This window comes from Bemisia tabaci, chromosome 8, assembly GCF_918797505.1.
Source record: "Bemisia tabaci chromosome 8, PGI_BMITA_v3".
Classification (NCBI taxonomy): domain Eukaryota; kingdom Metazoa; phylum Arthropoda; class Insecta; order Hemiptera; family Aleyrodidae; genus Bemisia; species Bemisia tabaci.
The window spans coordinates 7,509,225-7,526,130 of record NC_092800.1 but is presented as its reverse complement, the minus strand read 5'-3'; the positions used below and the strand labels follow the sequence as shown (position 1 = coordinate 7,526,130).

The following is a 16,906-nucleotide window of genomic DNA, read 5'->3' as shown; positions in this document are numbered from 1 at the left end:
TCATCAATCTACGGCTCCTCTGTGGAAATGCATTTCCAAAGATTTTCGCACGAAATTTTAAGAGATTATTTCTACTTAATAGGAGAGAAAGGATCGCACTGACAATTTTGAGCCATGACAGGGATCTGCCATTTCTTAAAAAAGTAAATTGTGCCAAGCAAACTTTAATGCTGCGCTGCGGATGAGAACACGTGACTCGATCGTAATTCCAACAGTCAACTGTTCTCAGCAACCGAAACAGGGAGTTTACTTCGGTAGAATATCAGGAATGGATAGAAAATTTGGAGAAGAAATTTTGAAAACTCAAGGAATTGAATCGTCTTACAATACTGACAGGCAAAAATTCGAAGTTTTCGGCGAATGATTTTGATGCTAAATTTGTATTTTTTTCTTTCCTCGTGCTAACATGGGGAGATTGTTGGGGGAAATGAGGAATTCCGTAAATTTGGAAAATAGCTCGGCACGGAATTCACAGATGAGCCATTAAAATTCTACCTCTAACAAAATTTGCTTGTTTGACGATGATTGGGAAATATGTGTCCAATTAACGTTGACAAAAATGTTAAGTATCGTGGAAAATGTGACAAAATCCAAGAAGTTTTTAAATTTGCCCGAAATTGTATTTATTGTTAGTTCTGTTCCTTAATTAATTGAATTATATACGATCTATGGTTTTTTTTTTTTTCTTTTTTTTTGTGATTGAAACGCGAGGAAGCATCGGAAAATTATAGAATTGCCATCTAGTAACACAAGTCTCTTTTTGCGGTTAAAAAACTTCATTTTGTGTAATTCACGAATTCACGTTTTGAAACCACGAGAAGGTTAACTTTCAAAAATTCTACTATTTTCTAAACTTTATCGCCGAAAGCTTTTTGATGATTTACACCGGCTAGTGTTGCTGCAGTCAGTTCATTCTTTTAGCTCTACAACTACCAACCACCACAACCAGGACTAGCAAATAGGAGAAAAAATGAGGGAAAAGGAGTATGAGACAGGTAACTATTCGTGCATGACTGTGATTTTTGGCCTATCGTTTCAATTGAAGGAGCAACTTGATATACCAAACTCAATCTTGAGAAGCTGATGTATCTTTAAAGTTCTTTCAATTTTTGACTCGGTACCTCTAAGAGCGTCGTGAATTGCCCATTGACTAAGTTGCCTATTTCCACACCGATCTTTCAAAGTTATCAATGTGTAATTAATCCAGTATTTGTGGTGAAGTCTTTCAGTCGTTGTATAAAAGTTGAGGTACTACTCGCGCTTTTTGTGACTTTAAATGTTGGTACGCGAAGGCGCTTTTTAAACTGGTCCAGAAGAATGAGTAATTTGAGGAGAAAATCGAGGGAGGCTTGGTTTTTACGTACTTATGGGTGAATTCGTCCAGCTAAAGTACAGAAAAATGGATATTTCGCATGCCTATACTGAAATCTGTCATTTTGTCCAATGCTTCGGCAAATTGTCAAGTAATTTTACTTGCATTAAAATTTTGCTTATTTTACTAATTTTGGACAAAATAATTATTTGCTCTTATAGATAGGAATTATTTTCAAAACTTTGCATCATTCTACGGTAGCCGCAATGATTTATAGCCTGCATGAAAAAAACATTTACCTCAAAAGATGCAGCAGTTTTTAAAATAAAGAGTTTGCATACTTTTTATATTTAAAAATAGAATACCATGACAGCTTGCAGTTTGATAATTTCTACCTCCAAACTATCGAAAACTTCGGAAGCTTTCAAAATTTGACCATCTGCCTGCGTTGATTATTTGCCTGCAACGGATGCACATTGTAGCCTTTAGTCACGGTGAAGGCATTTTCTCCAACCAACTATGACGACCGCGAGTCGAAGTTTAAGGACGCTGAAAAGTGGCACGTTTATATACGGTTGCATATAAGGCATTTTATTTGACTTTATTTTTGGACTTTTCCCATTTTAGAAGTGGACGAGACTCATTTGAGGACCCGTTATGGTCAAGCGAAAGTAACTCTGCAGCATACCAATTTAAGATGGATTGTTCTCGGTCACTGTCGGAAGGATTCAAAGATTCAATAGCTTTTTTTTCATTTCGCGCCGTCTGTCGTCACTTGAACACTGCTGTGCCGAGGAAAAACGCCGTATGAACCTTCAGGCGTTGCTAAATTTCCATTTCCAAAACCCGAATTTCCTGATAAATATATAAATATTTTCTTCCAAATTTTCATACAACATTGTTTGCAATTTCACCTGAAGTTCCTGAAAATTTCAAGGAAAAATATACATAACTTTTCTCAAAAATTACATTTTATTGAGGGAAATTTGGCAACCCTCGAATTTTCATACGGCGTTCTTCCATATCACGGCAGAATGAGCGTGAAATATATTTTCGCGCCAGATGAGGTTCATTTTTTTTATTACAATAACGCCTTTGTTTGATAAAGTTAGTTTGGTTTCCACGAACCTCCGGCATTTGCTAAACATTTAATTATGCTGAACTGTCACTCCCTTGACAAACGTTCACGCAAAAATGTAAAAGGAACCCGTTGGCATGTTTACGATCGACATATGACAGGTTAATTATTTTGAATGAAACCCTTGAAGCCCTCGCAGGAAAAGTAAATAATTATGTAAAATGTTGCTGCGGGTTTTTTCTCCTTCTTTTAAAACTGTGAATAAAATCAAGTTTTGCTCCGCATTATTCGGTAAGAAATTTTTGAATCTCACTTATCTCCTTTAATTATCAGAGGAATCACTCCTAAAACATTACGGTTCTCTCGCGCGATGTAAAATGTTTGGTAGGTATGACATTTTACTTAAAACCCTCTGAATTTGCTTAAAACTTGTAAATCCATTTATTTTCTGTAGGAACCTTTCATTTGGCTGTATATTCATTCACTATTTGCTGCATAGAAACATTAAAAGTAGAAGATTTCACGTTAATAAAGATAAGGGTCTTGTTTCGGTAAGAAAAACGATTGAAGGCAAACGATTGAGTTACAGACTCTTGCAGGTCCGTCAATTTACCCGAGCTTTAAAGCTTAACAAAAATTGAACGAGGCATCAAAAAGAAAATTTGAAAATTTACGTTTTTCAACTCAGCTGAGTAAACAGAAGGAGCGTGCCAAATATCATTCAATTCTGAAAGAGATCGGGTCAAAAAGTGCCAATTTTTGGTCTGATTTGACATGGAATGACCCTCAATCCCAAAATTAAATTATCAACTTTTCTTGCTGAGACGGTCCTTCCATTTTAACCGCATATTTCAATCCATACCTTAGATGCTCAAAAAAGAAAAGCATCTGTTAAGAAAAGCAAATTCTGTTATCAATTTTGTTTAAATAAATGACTTATCTTGAAAAAAAAAAAAAAAAAAAAAAAGCACCAACAACATCATACGATTCTTCAAAATTGGAAAGCTCGTCAAAACTAGGTAAATCATCATCGGCTCCTTTCCGTTAATTTCAATCCAATTCATCGTCTCGGATTAAAAGACATTAACCTCACAATAATACTTCAACTTTAAGAAAAAACGCCGTATGAACATTCGATAGTTGCCAAATTTCCGTCGACAAAATGTTCATTTTTTCAGAAAGTCATGCATATTTTTCTTTGAAATTTTCAGACGTTTTGCATTAAATTGTGAACAAAATTGCCAGAAAAATTGGAAAAAGAATATTGAGAATTTTCCCAGTAAATTCATTTTTTTATAGAAGGAAATGTGACATTGCCTGAACGTTAATACGGCGTTTTTCCTTAGCACGGCAGAACACCTCTCGAGAGAGCTTCGAGGGCCACTCGAAAGATAACTCACCGCCGCGGAGCCTTCTTTGTGATTTGCACGTCTCAAAACAAAACGATCCATCAGTCTGATTGTCGGTTGACCAACAATTTAGCCGGTGATTAAAAAGATGAGAGGTTCCCTGTCCTTTACCGTCCGATTGCGTCACTAAATACTCCTCAGAGATCTTTGTTGCCCACTCTGCTACGTCATCAGTGACTGATGTGATCATTTGTGTTTGGAACTTCACGCAAAAACTCGTTTGTGTGAAGCTCAAGGACAAGTATCCGACTTTTTGGATGATGATCATGGTCGTTTTTACTCCGCAGCGAGCAGCTTTGCTCTTTTGCAATCGGTGCAAATTGATTGTACTACATTCTGCAACAAGTAGCTGCTATTTTTGACTTGTCCGAAAAACATCATACGAGCCATTTATAGGTAGTTTCTCCACGCAGATAGGTGGTTTTTGGACGAGCAAGAAATTGTAGTTCCTTATCGCAGAATGCAGTCTAATTTAGAATATCCTGTATACAGATTATTTTTCCTCATGATGACACGCACTAAATAACAAATTAAAATGCAATCAAAGAGTGACTCATTTATTTCGCAGCTGAATATTATGGGGACAGATTTACTTTCACTATAATTTAAACATGATTGCGATGAGCATTTATTTTATTTCATTCATTATAGTTGCTTACCAGAAAAAATTAAGGTGATAATTTGATTTGGTTTGAATTTTGTAAACATTTTATTATTTTTCTCTGCTCTAAATGCTCGATTAAAATTTTGGAACGGATTAGATACTTTCTTTCAAGGTCACATCGTTATTTTCTTTAGTTTTGTGGAGAAAAATAAAAGCTCTGAGATTGGAAATTAAACGTGAATTTCAGTTCGACCATCTGTAACATTTCCTTTTTGCTATAAATATTCAAATAACCGTTAGTGTTTGCTATTACTGAAATATCAAGCCAATTTTCAGGCATTCAATAAAATTTTATGTGACATTTAGTTTCACATCTCCCAATGTACTCATATTAAAGCTTGCAGCATACTTTGGCTAACCATGAATACTGAAATTGAAAATTTTGCTGCAAAAACTTTAATTAACCAGCAAGTATCTATCTTGATTTGAAAATGCGGATTCGCACTCGAAACACACCATTAAATTTCCAAGGCTTTGCGTATTTTTCCCTTAACAATTACTTATTTACAATTTTACTTTTTTACGGTCTTACTCGCCGAAAATAGACCAAAGTAGATAGCTATGAAGAATCTCTTGTCCGGAAGAAAGTATTACGTATCGAATTTCAAAAATAATATTTCATTTTGCCTCAAACGCAAATGAAGGAGGCTTAAGTTCCTTCTTCTATCCCTTTTCTCCTCTTCTATAAACACTAAAAAGGAATATTATCACCGAGTAACAAGCAGAGCATTAAAAACAGCTTTATTAATTTTATTGGCACGATCTTTAATAATTTTATTACCAACCTGCCCTCCTAGCTCTTCGGGGATTTAACCTTTACTTCACGGAACTTAAATCTCATACACGTTCGGAGATACGTATACGAAGACAACGTTTCTCTCTTGAATTTCCAATTTTTTGTTCTTAAAACTTTGACAGCAAGCCTAACCTCATCAACGATACCCATCGTAAAACTTTCATTGACTTCCTTCAAGCGATGGACAGTGATCGTTGCGAAAGAATGATGCAACATGTCCATCTCCGTGAGAAAGAATTGAGTTTTCATCGAGCTACAAACGGCAAAAGTCCCAACAATAAAATGAGAAACCAATAAAAAAGTGATCCGTGGTCCATTATCGTCAAATTAATCGTCTGTGGGGCTCGTGAAATCATGACTTGACCTGGCTCAGAACTCTTCATTGTTTAAAATACGTTCTGCTTGCCGTGCTTGACGATGCAGAGCGCATGATTTTCAAACATCAAGAGAGGCTTCTTGAATTTTGGCGCTTTGACCATAAGCAAAGTAATATGAACATATTTTCCTTCTGAAACCTTGCACTTGGCAAAGAAAAATTCTTAAAATTTTAAGATTTTCTTTCATTCTTTCTTTTTTTTCTGTCCTTCTTTTTCAGGGAACTTACATGCAATAGTGTTTTCTTTGATTTATGATTTAACTTTGACTCAAAATTTAAGTAATTTAGCGCGTGCCCGAATATCCCAAAGTAGCGCTTCCATAGCCTAAAATGAATACTTTATTGGACGAAGTTTAGCAAAATTTGCGTGCTATAATGGTCTAATGGCGTTTTCCCTCAGAATGGCAAAATTAGAACTTTGTAATACCGACGCGACGTCGCGTAAGAAGCGGGAGTTTCTGGCTTACATATTAGAAATAAAAGTTGATTCGGAAGAAGACGTTAAAGGGCATGGGATGGGACATAATCGTCGCTCCTCTGATGTAAGGGCGTATGTTGATTTCCACGTGAGCCTTGTTGTCCATGTAACTCCATGCTTTTGGGGCTCATGTCGAAACAGAGATATGGAGAGCGACGATATGCGTTACACACACTTTTGTCCATTCCTTATTCGCCTTCAATCTCTTAGGTAGGCTAAAGCAATACACAGTTCGAGCTGCTATACTCATTTTTAAGTTTTATCACTCGTATTTGCCTATCTAGAACCGAATTGCATCACTTTGAGCATCATCTTTCTTATTTCATATCTGTGCCTTAAATTTGGCATCGGCGACAGAAACTCGGCCAATCCTCGCGCGAGGCGAGTGTGAAGCCGCATGCGCGCGCCAAGATTTTTAATCCGACGAGGAATCGCGCAATTCTGGATCCTGCGTCACCATTTCGTCCGCTCATCCTGGTATTCTGCCGTCCTGAAGAAAAACACCTTATGAGCCCTTAGAGGTTGCCAAATTTCTTCCGACAAATCACAGATTCCCGGTAAAATTTGTAAATAGTATCCTTCCGATTTTTCAGGAAATTTCATTCGTGATTTTATCTAAATCGTCCGAAAATTTCAAAGAAAAATACTCATAGCTTGCTCCGGAAATAAATATTTCCTGAGAAGAAATTTGGCAACATCAGAATGTCGATACGACGTTTTTCCCCAGCACGGCGGCGTTCAGCTCCGCTCTGATTGGGGCTGCTGTCTCTGATCTCCGGTTCCCAGGGCCGGGAATTCTTCGGGACTTGGAGCTGGAGCTACGAGGTCGTGGGTAAATTCCGAAATGATGCAAGAACTCCATCCGTGCCTATGTACTTCTAAACTGCTCCGGACGTTACTGGTGCGGTGCGTCTAGATATGGCTGCAATCACATTCGTCGCTTGCGAAATGCATATTGAGTTTGAGTCATTGCACTCCATGCACTGAGTCAGAGATCTCAAGTCGCTGATGAATTCACTGACGGAAAATGTACAAAAATGGTCATATCGATTGATGCAGTGTTGGATCGACGAACTCCATTCGTTTGACTAAAATTTTTTGTTGATCTGTCAACAATTCTGCCGTGCCAAGGAAGAACGCAGTATGAACTGCTAATTTCGCCAATTTTTATATGAGAGATGAAACTACAGGGTGAATTTCCTGAAATTTTACGTTTTCAGCGCTGTAAAATCATTAATAATATTCAGTAAAAAGTTACGAAAAATTACAGGGATTTGCTTTAATTGTATTGGATGAAACTATAGCGGAGATTTTGAGACACTGCAACTGATACATGCACTTTTTGCACCTAGCGCTTCAATCGCTCTAGGGCCCCCACCACACGATAATTTTTTCTTTCTTTTTTCTCTTCTCCTTCTTCTTCTTCCAATTATAGTAAGAACTTAATGCCCCGAACTTATCTACACTCACGTTTATTTGAACTTATTTTCCCAACCTTGACAGGTTCTTTTAGGGATGAGCCAGATACAGAACTTCCTTATTGCAAAATTCAGTCTAATTGGGCTCGTAAGGAGCGATAAAGGATTCGAAAACCTCTTCTTATACCAAAATCAAAAGCTCAATCTAGATTTTTTTCTCCTTCTTTAATGTCAGAACCAATCAGCTTTATGTCCCATCTGAATATACTCGCACCATAAAGGCACTTAGAACTCGATTAAGTACTACAACGACCGTGTGAACGCTCAGTTAAACGTATATTACGGGACCATCAGCTCTAATGTTAGCGCGGTGCAAAAAGTTAATGAACTTGATAGGCCTTGTCTATCTTCAACTGAATGGATAATTTCTATTCATTCACACGGTTAATTAGGTTGAATCGCTAGTTCGCGCGGCTCCACTCTTGCCCTTGGAAACTAGCGCATTGTTTGCGTTCAGCGTTATCAAATCTGAAGGATTTTTCTTAATTTTCCCCCAGGTGCAAGCGATGTATACACAACACTTAGGCCGCGTTGCTTGTGCAGTGTCTACTCTTGAGACCATTTGATGAGCCAATTAACCTTGTTTCTGCAAATGTCTCTGGACGACCGCCGTACGGACCGAGCTAATTTTATAGGCAAAATAAAAATAAAAACGCGAAAATGAGGTAATTAAAACTTGATCGGATCCGCTGAAAACAGAATTTTTTACGATGCGTAAATTTGAACTAACATTAGTGAATTTAGCTGGCTGAATCGAAGCGGAAGTCTCCATTCATTGATTCGGTAAAACCTTACTCTCTTTATGTTTGACTTTTAGTAATTTACACTAGATTAAAATCATTCCTGGCATATGACTGCTTACTTTCAGGTATAAGGTTGTAAATTTGAGAAGAGATCGCAAGTTGAAAGCTGAATAAAAATACGCGGAGCCCTTCGAATCGTAGCTAAAATCTGTAGTAGGCAATCCTGGTTGATATTCGGAACGAGGAAACTGGGTGTGTTTGATTCAAAACTGTGAGATCAGTTATAGGGATCGAATTTTCTTGGTTCTTTCACATACATGTGCAACGTCCATGTAGAGTCCAAACCGTACCACCAGCCAGCCAATCAGAGGCGTTAATCTGGACTTAAGTGGAGCCGATACTCGACCTAAGTATTTAAGTACGGTCGAAGAATCAACAAAATTGGGCCCCAGAAATTTCACAGTGTAATTACAATATGAACTAAGTGCACTGAAAAAAAGGTGAAGTTGATTTAACATTCGGGATTCAAAAAATGTGCGAGAACTTTAAAAAATGCTGAATTACCTGCCACATCAGTTAGTTTTACATCTTTGCATTGCTGAGGTAACTGCTGTAGCGGACAATTCAGCATTTCAAAAGTTCTCGCACACTTTTTTCACTTCCAGAATGTGAAATTGACTTCACACTGGAAAAAAAACACATTGGATCTAGAGTCCAGATTCTTGAAAAAATACTCTTGATTCAATCAGATTTAAGCTTAAATTAAAAGGAAACCCGCTCTAATTAAGAGGCTTGGTTCTTGATTTAGGCAAAAATCCAATTGAATCAAGAGTGTTTTTTCTTGTCGATGTTTTTAAGAGTCTGGACTCTAGATCCAATTTGTTTTTTTTTTCGAGTGCACTTTTTTTTCGGGGTAAATAGAGCCCTCAGAAGAAATAAGGAGCTGTTCACGGAACGACTATGAACACCACCCTCTATCCTCAGCGTTGAAGGCGGGAAAATGCCCTCGCTGCCCCGGTTTTCAGACATCCCAAACAGGGGGGAGCCAAACGACACAAAAAGCGTCCGTTACCCATCCTCCCAATGACATCCGGACTCCCTCTCGAGTCTTAACCTCCCGCCCCGACCCCCCAGCCCCCTCCTCATTTGCCGTGTAAAACATGGAGGAAGTGCCGCAAGTACAAGTGTAAGTACTCAAGCGCGGAGTACTGCCGCGCTAAGGAAGAACGCCGTGTGAGCGCTCAGGCGTTGCCAACTTTCCTCCGTTAAAATACGAATCTTAAGGGCATCATGCGATTTTATTTTTCTCCAATTTTTCAGAGAATTATATTCGCAATCAGATATAATCTCCCCGAAAATTTCAATAGAAAGAATTCGTAACTCTCCTTAAAAATAAACACTCTATCGGAGGAAATTTGACGACTATCGAATGTTCATGGGACGTTTTTCCTCACACAGCAGTGCTCTGCCTTGCTAAGGAAGAACGCCTTATGAGCCTTCAGACGTTGCCAAGTCTCCTTAGATGAAAACCGAATTTACTGGAAAAATTGCGAATATTATTTTCCAAAATTTTCAGACAATTTTGTACGCAATTTGATGTATTGATAATTGTTAATTTTTCCCGGAATTTTTAATTGAGCATTCGGGAGTCCGGGGGCTTTTCAGATGGTCTTTTTGTTAATGCGGCAGTTTTATGTTGCCCCTCTGAGGAGCTATACATGAAAAAGGGAACGAAAATGAGTTTAGAGAGAAATCTAGCCCCAACCTAACCTCCAAACCAAGGAAACATATAGGATATATTTATTGAGGAAAAGTATACATAGATTTCGTGAAAAATACACGTTTTAGCCGGGGAAGTTTGGCAACGCTAGACTGTTGATACGACGTTTTTCCTTAACACGGCATAGTAACCCATCGCGGCGCGGATTAAACCGCGTTTACTCGACCGGATCCTCACCGTCCGCCCGATCATAAAACGCGTAACTCCCGTCGGGAGCCCCGCACCTATTCGCGGTTTTGCGGTTTACGTATTCGGAAGTTCGTCCGACTACGGGTGTGGGTGCTGAGTGCTGAGAACGGCTACCGCGCATCGGCTACACGACTTGAGCCCCCTCCCCCCCCCCTCGCACTCCCCCGCGCCGTCAATTGTTCGCGCGTCTTTGTTTGTTATCGCCCGTAAGCTCTCATGCCATTAGGCCTCGCGGAGTTGCCCGCCTGCGAGTTCCGTAAAAGCTCGTTCGTTAGAAGCCCGGTTACTCGATCGGGAAAGTGGAATCACGAGAAACTACTAATTTTCCGGGAGAGACAGGTATGCCCGGTTCAAGGTAACGCAACTCGATGGGAGGGGGCCAACTCAAAGTTCGTGTCATTTACTAATTTTAAGGTTGCTTTAAAAAAATTACTGGTGGGAACAGTCAGGAAATGTTTAGCTTGAACCAGTAGAGAGGGAGATGTTAACCACCTATGCGGTTAACAGGGGATGTGGGTTCCGGGGGCTTCCCCCAGAAAATTGTCGAAATTTAAAAATATCTAATATGCAGTTGAAGTAAATTTCATCATAATTATCAAATATAACATCCTTCTTTCTTTGCTTTTCTTTCTTCTTCTTGCCTTCCTCTTCCTCCTTTTTCTCCGGCAAACGGGGAGGTGTAAGACTGTAAGCGCCCTACGTTCTCCCACTTGGATCTGCCTTTTGCCACCTATTAGCACATTTTTCTCTCTTTTTTTTAAGAGTCTTAATTATTAGAGGAGGAGGTAAAAATTATTTTTCTTACCATACTTCGTCGTTAAACTTAAGGAGAATTCTCGGCTGGAGTTACTCAGAATCATACAAGAAGAAAGGTAAAAATTAAAAGATTGTGTGGTGAGTAAAACTAATTTTTAGTACTTCCGACGGAATAAGATAGAATTTCAATAAAAATACAAATGTTTGTTAATTTAACTTTTTCAAGCTCCTGAGTTTTTCCCTCGGAGGTATTGAAATTTGCCTCTTCCGACCAGTGGCAAGGATTAAATGATCGATCATCGATATTTCCCCATTTGAAGCAGTAGTAAAAGATCGATTATTATACGGTGTTCGTAGCAAACACCCTGATTATTGATCATTTTCAATTGGTTTAAGTGCAGATTAATTGACGTATTGCAAAGCACGCCACGCCACCGCTTCCGACCTGTTTGATCTGTAAATCGGCAATCAGAATTTGTGTCAGTTCTTTGGCAGCATGGCTAAACTGCAAGATCTGAAGAAAGATTTCCCCCAGAATTTCATGAATTCCTGGGGCCCAACTTCACAATGCGTCACGCGCGCCGGCGCAGCGTGAGAGAAACCCCGACAGCCGGCACAACCAAAAATAAACTCAGATAATTGCGTAAAAACTAAAAAGTCGGCTTGTCGGTGATTTTTGAGCGTTCGGAATATTTCCATTTTACTCGAAATACTCACGGGACGGTCGGTCATTTCTTTTGCGGAGCATTCCAGGACATCGGAATGCATGATTAAAAATGTAACTGTTTTTTCCTTATTTAAATCGAGACCAATTCAGATGAGTATATTCTCAAACTCAGTTGTACGGAAACTCCACAATTCAAACCAAAAAAATGCATAATTTCAGTGGCAGCGGGGAAAGGAAAAATTGGAGTCGCCATTTTTTTCGGAATTCTGGGAAAGCCGCGGAAAAGTTTCCGCTTCATGCCTTCATTATTTAACACTCAGGATTTCAAGGAATAGGCCTATCTAATTTGTGACGTATTTGAATTATATTTTTGTGTGTACGGTTCAAGATCCCCTAAGGCACTGTTTGTAAACCCATTTAAATGGTAAAATTTTACAAAAAAGTAAGTTTTTAAAGTAAAATATGAAGTGGTAAACTTCACGTGAAAAGTCCCTCAAAAATCATCCTAATTTGTTTTATTATTTCTCAACTTTTTTGTACGGACATTCTAACTGGAACCATTTACAGTGGATTTTTAAGAATTTTCAAACCTTATTTTACTCATAACTGTGCCCAAGGAGGTTTTCCTCGTCCGAGAATTTTAACTTTTCATCTCAGAGTTTTTTTTTTTTTTTCCAACAGTCAATCCTACTCAAGATTGCATATGCTTACTGCCGTGCCAAGGCAAAACGCCGTATGAGCCTTCAGACGTTGCCAAATCTTCAACAAATCACGAATTTTCGGGATATTTCGTAAATATTTTTCTTCCGGTTTTTCAGAGACTTTTTTTGATAGTTTGATCTAAAGTGTCTGAAAAATTCACTAAAAATATATATTCATAATGTTCTTCAAAAATAAATATTTTCTGTGATGCAATTTGACAACATTCAACTGCAAATACGGCGTTTTTCCTTAGCAAGGCAGCATATTTCCTTGGGTTGGATATAACTTCAACCTTTTTCTCTTTCGGAATTCAGACGTGACTGATTTCTATCCGTCAAAGCCCGTCCAGATCAACCCTCCTCATTCCCGCGCGTTTCGACCACCGCGCAATCCCACGGCCGAGCCATCATCCGATTCCTCGAAAACCCGGCCGGGCGGCCGCAATAAAAAGACCGCTCTCGTTTACATTCCAGCATCCACCTCCGCAAGGTAAATGGTAAATAATACGCTGAGGTTAAAGGTAAATGTAAATAGGAACGGAGCGATAAAAAGATCGACCTCGGCCGGCTCGTGAAAAATGGGAGGACTCGCGCTCGCGTCGGGGTACCTGTGGAGCGCACCGCCGCACAGTGGACCGAGTCAATCGGAGGGGTCACTTATGAAATTTTTGACAAAAAATACAAATTTTAATGTTTATTTCGTCATATTTTCAACTTTAAGGGGTGTTTCTTGAAGAACATTTCACGAAAAAACCAATGGAACTACTTTTGGGACTTCAAAATTTTGTATGTGCGGAGTTATAAGCGTTTATAATGTTCAAATTTTGTCCGACTTATCCAATTAACTCGATCCACCGTGCGCCGCCGCCGTGAAGACGCACCTCCGCTGACGAGATTTTTGATCCCGTGGCTGACAAAGGCCCCGAACCGGGAATCTGGAACCAATCCCAAAAGACCAGAACCGGTCCCGGGCGATCCCGCACAGCGTTGTCCGATCGAGCGATGAGTTTTGATTGGTTTGAGGTTGCGCAATGGGTAGTTCTGCCTGGCTCAAAATTTTAATGAAATTTTAATGAAATAATAATGAATAAATAATTTGCACGAGCGTGGGCAAAGCTAGCAACTTTTCGTGGGGGCAGATAGGTGCATAATTGACGGGGGTGTGGGGGAACACAAAAAACACGCAACTGAGTACCGATTAGTAAATTAAAAACAATTTAAGTTTTATTAAAAAAAATTCACTAAAATAGTCCGAATAATTTTACTAAAAAAACATAAGGAAACGGGTAACCAAGTCTAAAAAATATTAAACATAAAACCTGGGACGTTTCGGGTTGGTTTTAACCCCTTCTTCGACCTGGAAACGAAAATAAGGATTAAAAATCAAAATACTTAAACCTGCCCTGAAAAAAAAGGGATCCAAGCTTCTGAAAAAAAAGTAATCAACTCTAAGTCGTGAAAAATTTAAATTTCTTAGGTTTTTTCCTCTATCACCTTATCATGGTGAACTGATCTTTGATTTCAAAGTGATAAAAAAGAAGTAAAAGTTCGAATGGAAAAAATTGGTTCCTTCATAGGAATTCGTAAAGTTACGAAGACATCTTCTCCGTTCCATCATCAAACAGTAGTGCCAATACAATAATATTGGCAACCCTGAGCCGTAATTTTTTTTGTCGATCCTCCAAGCTGTCTCGTGGAAAGGATTGGGATTGCCAGCTCTTTAAAATTCTACATACATTTTCCAATATGACGTGTGAATGTCAGGAGCCATGCACTTCTGGAGAAAGGCAACGGGGCAACCCCCCACAAGGCACTGCACAAAGAAACGGGCGTGTTTACAAAGTGCGAGGTTCGGACCCGGCTTAATTTACGATTAACTTTTTCCTCCCGCTGGTGTCAATTTTACACTGTCCGGAATAGCGTACTGCACAATAAATTCTATTTCTAAATTGTTGAAGGAGAATTTAAAATAGTCGGGAGTTCGAGGAGTATGGACAAAAATAGTGCAGTCGTTTTGCTACCAAGCATCCAATGGCTAATGGAACTATCCATCGAACGTTGGATTATCCAATAGGACCCATAGTTCAGTTATAGTTTAAAATACCTCAATGGGAATAATAACCAGAATCTTTGGCTTCTAGAGGAAATTTTCCCTGCACCCTTGTAAAATGATCACGTCAAATATAACTCATTGCCCCTCCAAAGACTTCTAAACTAGCGGCTCAGCAGGCACCGGTGATTACTTCGTTGACACCTTACCCAATCTGCTTTTTAAATGACTTTTTTTCGACGGATAGACAATTTATGGGGAAGGCTGCTTGGAATCTGAGTTACGTAATTACTTCTCTATTTTCGTATTTGAATACTAATTAGACATCACCTAGAGGGTAAAAAAATTACCGACGTAAGCACCGAAAACAAGTTTCGAGACAACAGAAGTTTTACCAACAAGTGCTGGAGTCACCGTCCGTGTTACCTTCCGATGGTTTGACAATTCATTTCGGTGCCTCATTATCTATGACAGCTTTATCGCATTAAAAAGTTTTATGCGACAGAAAATGCAAACATAAATGAAATGGTAAATTAAACTTTACCAGTTAAATTTCGTTCTTTTTCTCTTTTGCAACTTAAAAAATTAACTCGTTCTAAACTATTTTCAGTATGATTTAGCTTCATTGCATTTTTACCAACACTTGTTAAAAGGTCTGGGGTGAATCTCTATGCCGGAGTTAATAGCACCCGAAAATCTCGAGTGATATGAATGAGCGGAATCGCTTTACAGAGTGACTTATGCTATTATGAAGTGGAATCCACTCTTTTTGCAGAGTGTCATGCTGTCATGTGCTTTTATGGTGCTAATTTCATTTCGCATCCATAGCACTCGGGGTCTTTTGGCGCTATTATACATTTCAGAACCAAATTTCACTCTTCGATTTTTTAACAGTCTGTCATCGCAGAACAGGTTTAATTGAGAAAATATAAAAAAAGGCAGAAAAGTAGCCTCTAATTTTGCAAAATTTTGGCGAACCCCAAAATCATTTGACGTGCGCATAAGGAGACCATAATATGCGGTCCTCCATCCAAAGTTTGAATGAAATTGAACGAATATATTTGGAGATATGGCTGCACACAGACATGGAGGACGCCGGACGGACTTACATACATAATTCAAGTAAGGATTTTTTTACTCCAGGCACCTCAACACGCATAAAAATGATGAAATATCAACTTTTTTCCGATACCCGCGAGCGAAGTGAGCAAGTAAAAAATTAATCCTGATTGATACATCTAACTTCCAGTATCGATTTTTAATATTTCCTTCGGCCCAAACCGATTCAGCTACATAAAATCCTGACGGCTCCCTAAGCGTCACGTTGTGGGTGGCTACTCGCCGCCTAGGTCTACGGCGCGGCGGCCAGCTCTATCTCGGAACCTCACATCCATCTTGCCACGTTCCCCCGAACAACCCCGATCCTCCTCAAACAACAAACCGAAAATCTAGAACTTTGACAAACCGCATGGTTATCAGATCCTCATCAGGAGCTCCAAGGCCGTGGACCGAACGTCCCTTTTTACTCACCCCTTTCACAGCTCTCACGACTCGCGCCTTGAGTGATCAGACAGGTTTCAAAAGGACGTACGTGCTATGAAGATGAGATTGCACTCGTGCTTTTCCTCTAATAAAGGTGTTTGATTGTCGGGTGTTGTCTGGCCGGAAGACTGGACTTCGACTTCGGGCTTATTGTCGGGAATCAAGAGGGAACCTGCTGAGGAATTCCACTCGTGGAGTCCGTCCCCGTAAATTCCAGGGATGTTTTAACCTCCAATTATATTGACTCAGCTGAATTGAGAAGCTACATTTGAGATGTTTCCAATGAGTATCGGAAATGGCGATTTCCGTTTAGTAGCCTAAAAATCTGGAATTTGGTTTTTCTAAAAAAATTTCTTCGTCTTCTTCTTCTCCTCTTCTTCTCCCTCTTCTTCTCCTTCTTCTTCTCCTTCTTTTCTCCTTCTCCTCCTCCTTCTATTGATATGTATCGTGCCCCATTACGACGGCCCTGTGTTAAAATAATTGGAATCTGAAATTTTTGACGAATGTGTAGACGACACGGAAAAGTATTTGCAAAGAGGACACTTTGAAGGCTCAACTTCGTTTATAGTCATAATATTCTTGAGTCCGAGTCTTAGAAGTCTTTCATGGTTTAAATTTAAAATCATGTAAGTTTTATAGCACTTTATTCAAGTTTTCAGTGCCACTGCTATATTAACTACGTATATTTAGTGTTAATTGGTGTGATTTATCTGTTGCAGGTATGTTCCGCATCATTTCCTTGCCTGATATTTGAGGTTTCTCCCCGGTGTACGTTTTGTCAGGAGGTAAATCATTCTTGTTTTCGTTTTGATAATTAAGTATGATAACCGAAAAAGTACGTGAGTTTTAATTTGTAAATCCCAACGAGAACCAAAAATCAAGAACTC

At 39.1% G+C, this 16,906-nt stretch overlaps 1 protein-coding gene across 1 annotated transcript in view; it reads left to right on the top strand.

The window, feature by feature from the left end:
* The window catches only part of LOC109040935 (uncharacterized), a 126,536-nt gene that overhangs the window by 881 nt on the left and 108,749 nt on the right, over positions 1–16,906 (top strand). The window lies entirely within an intron of this gene.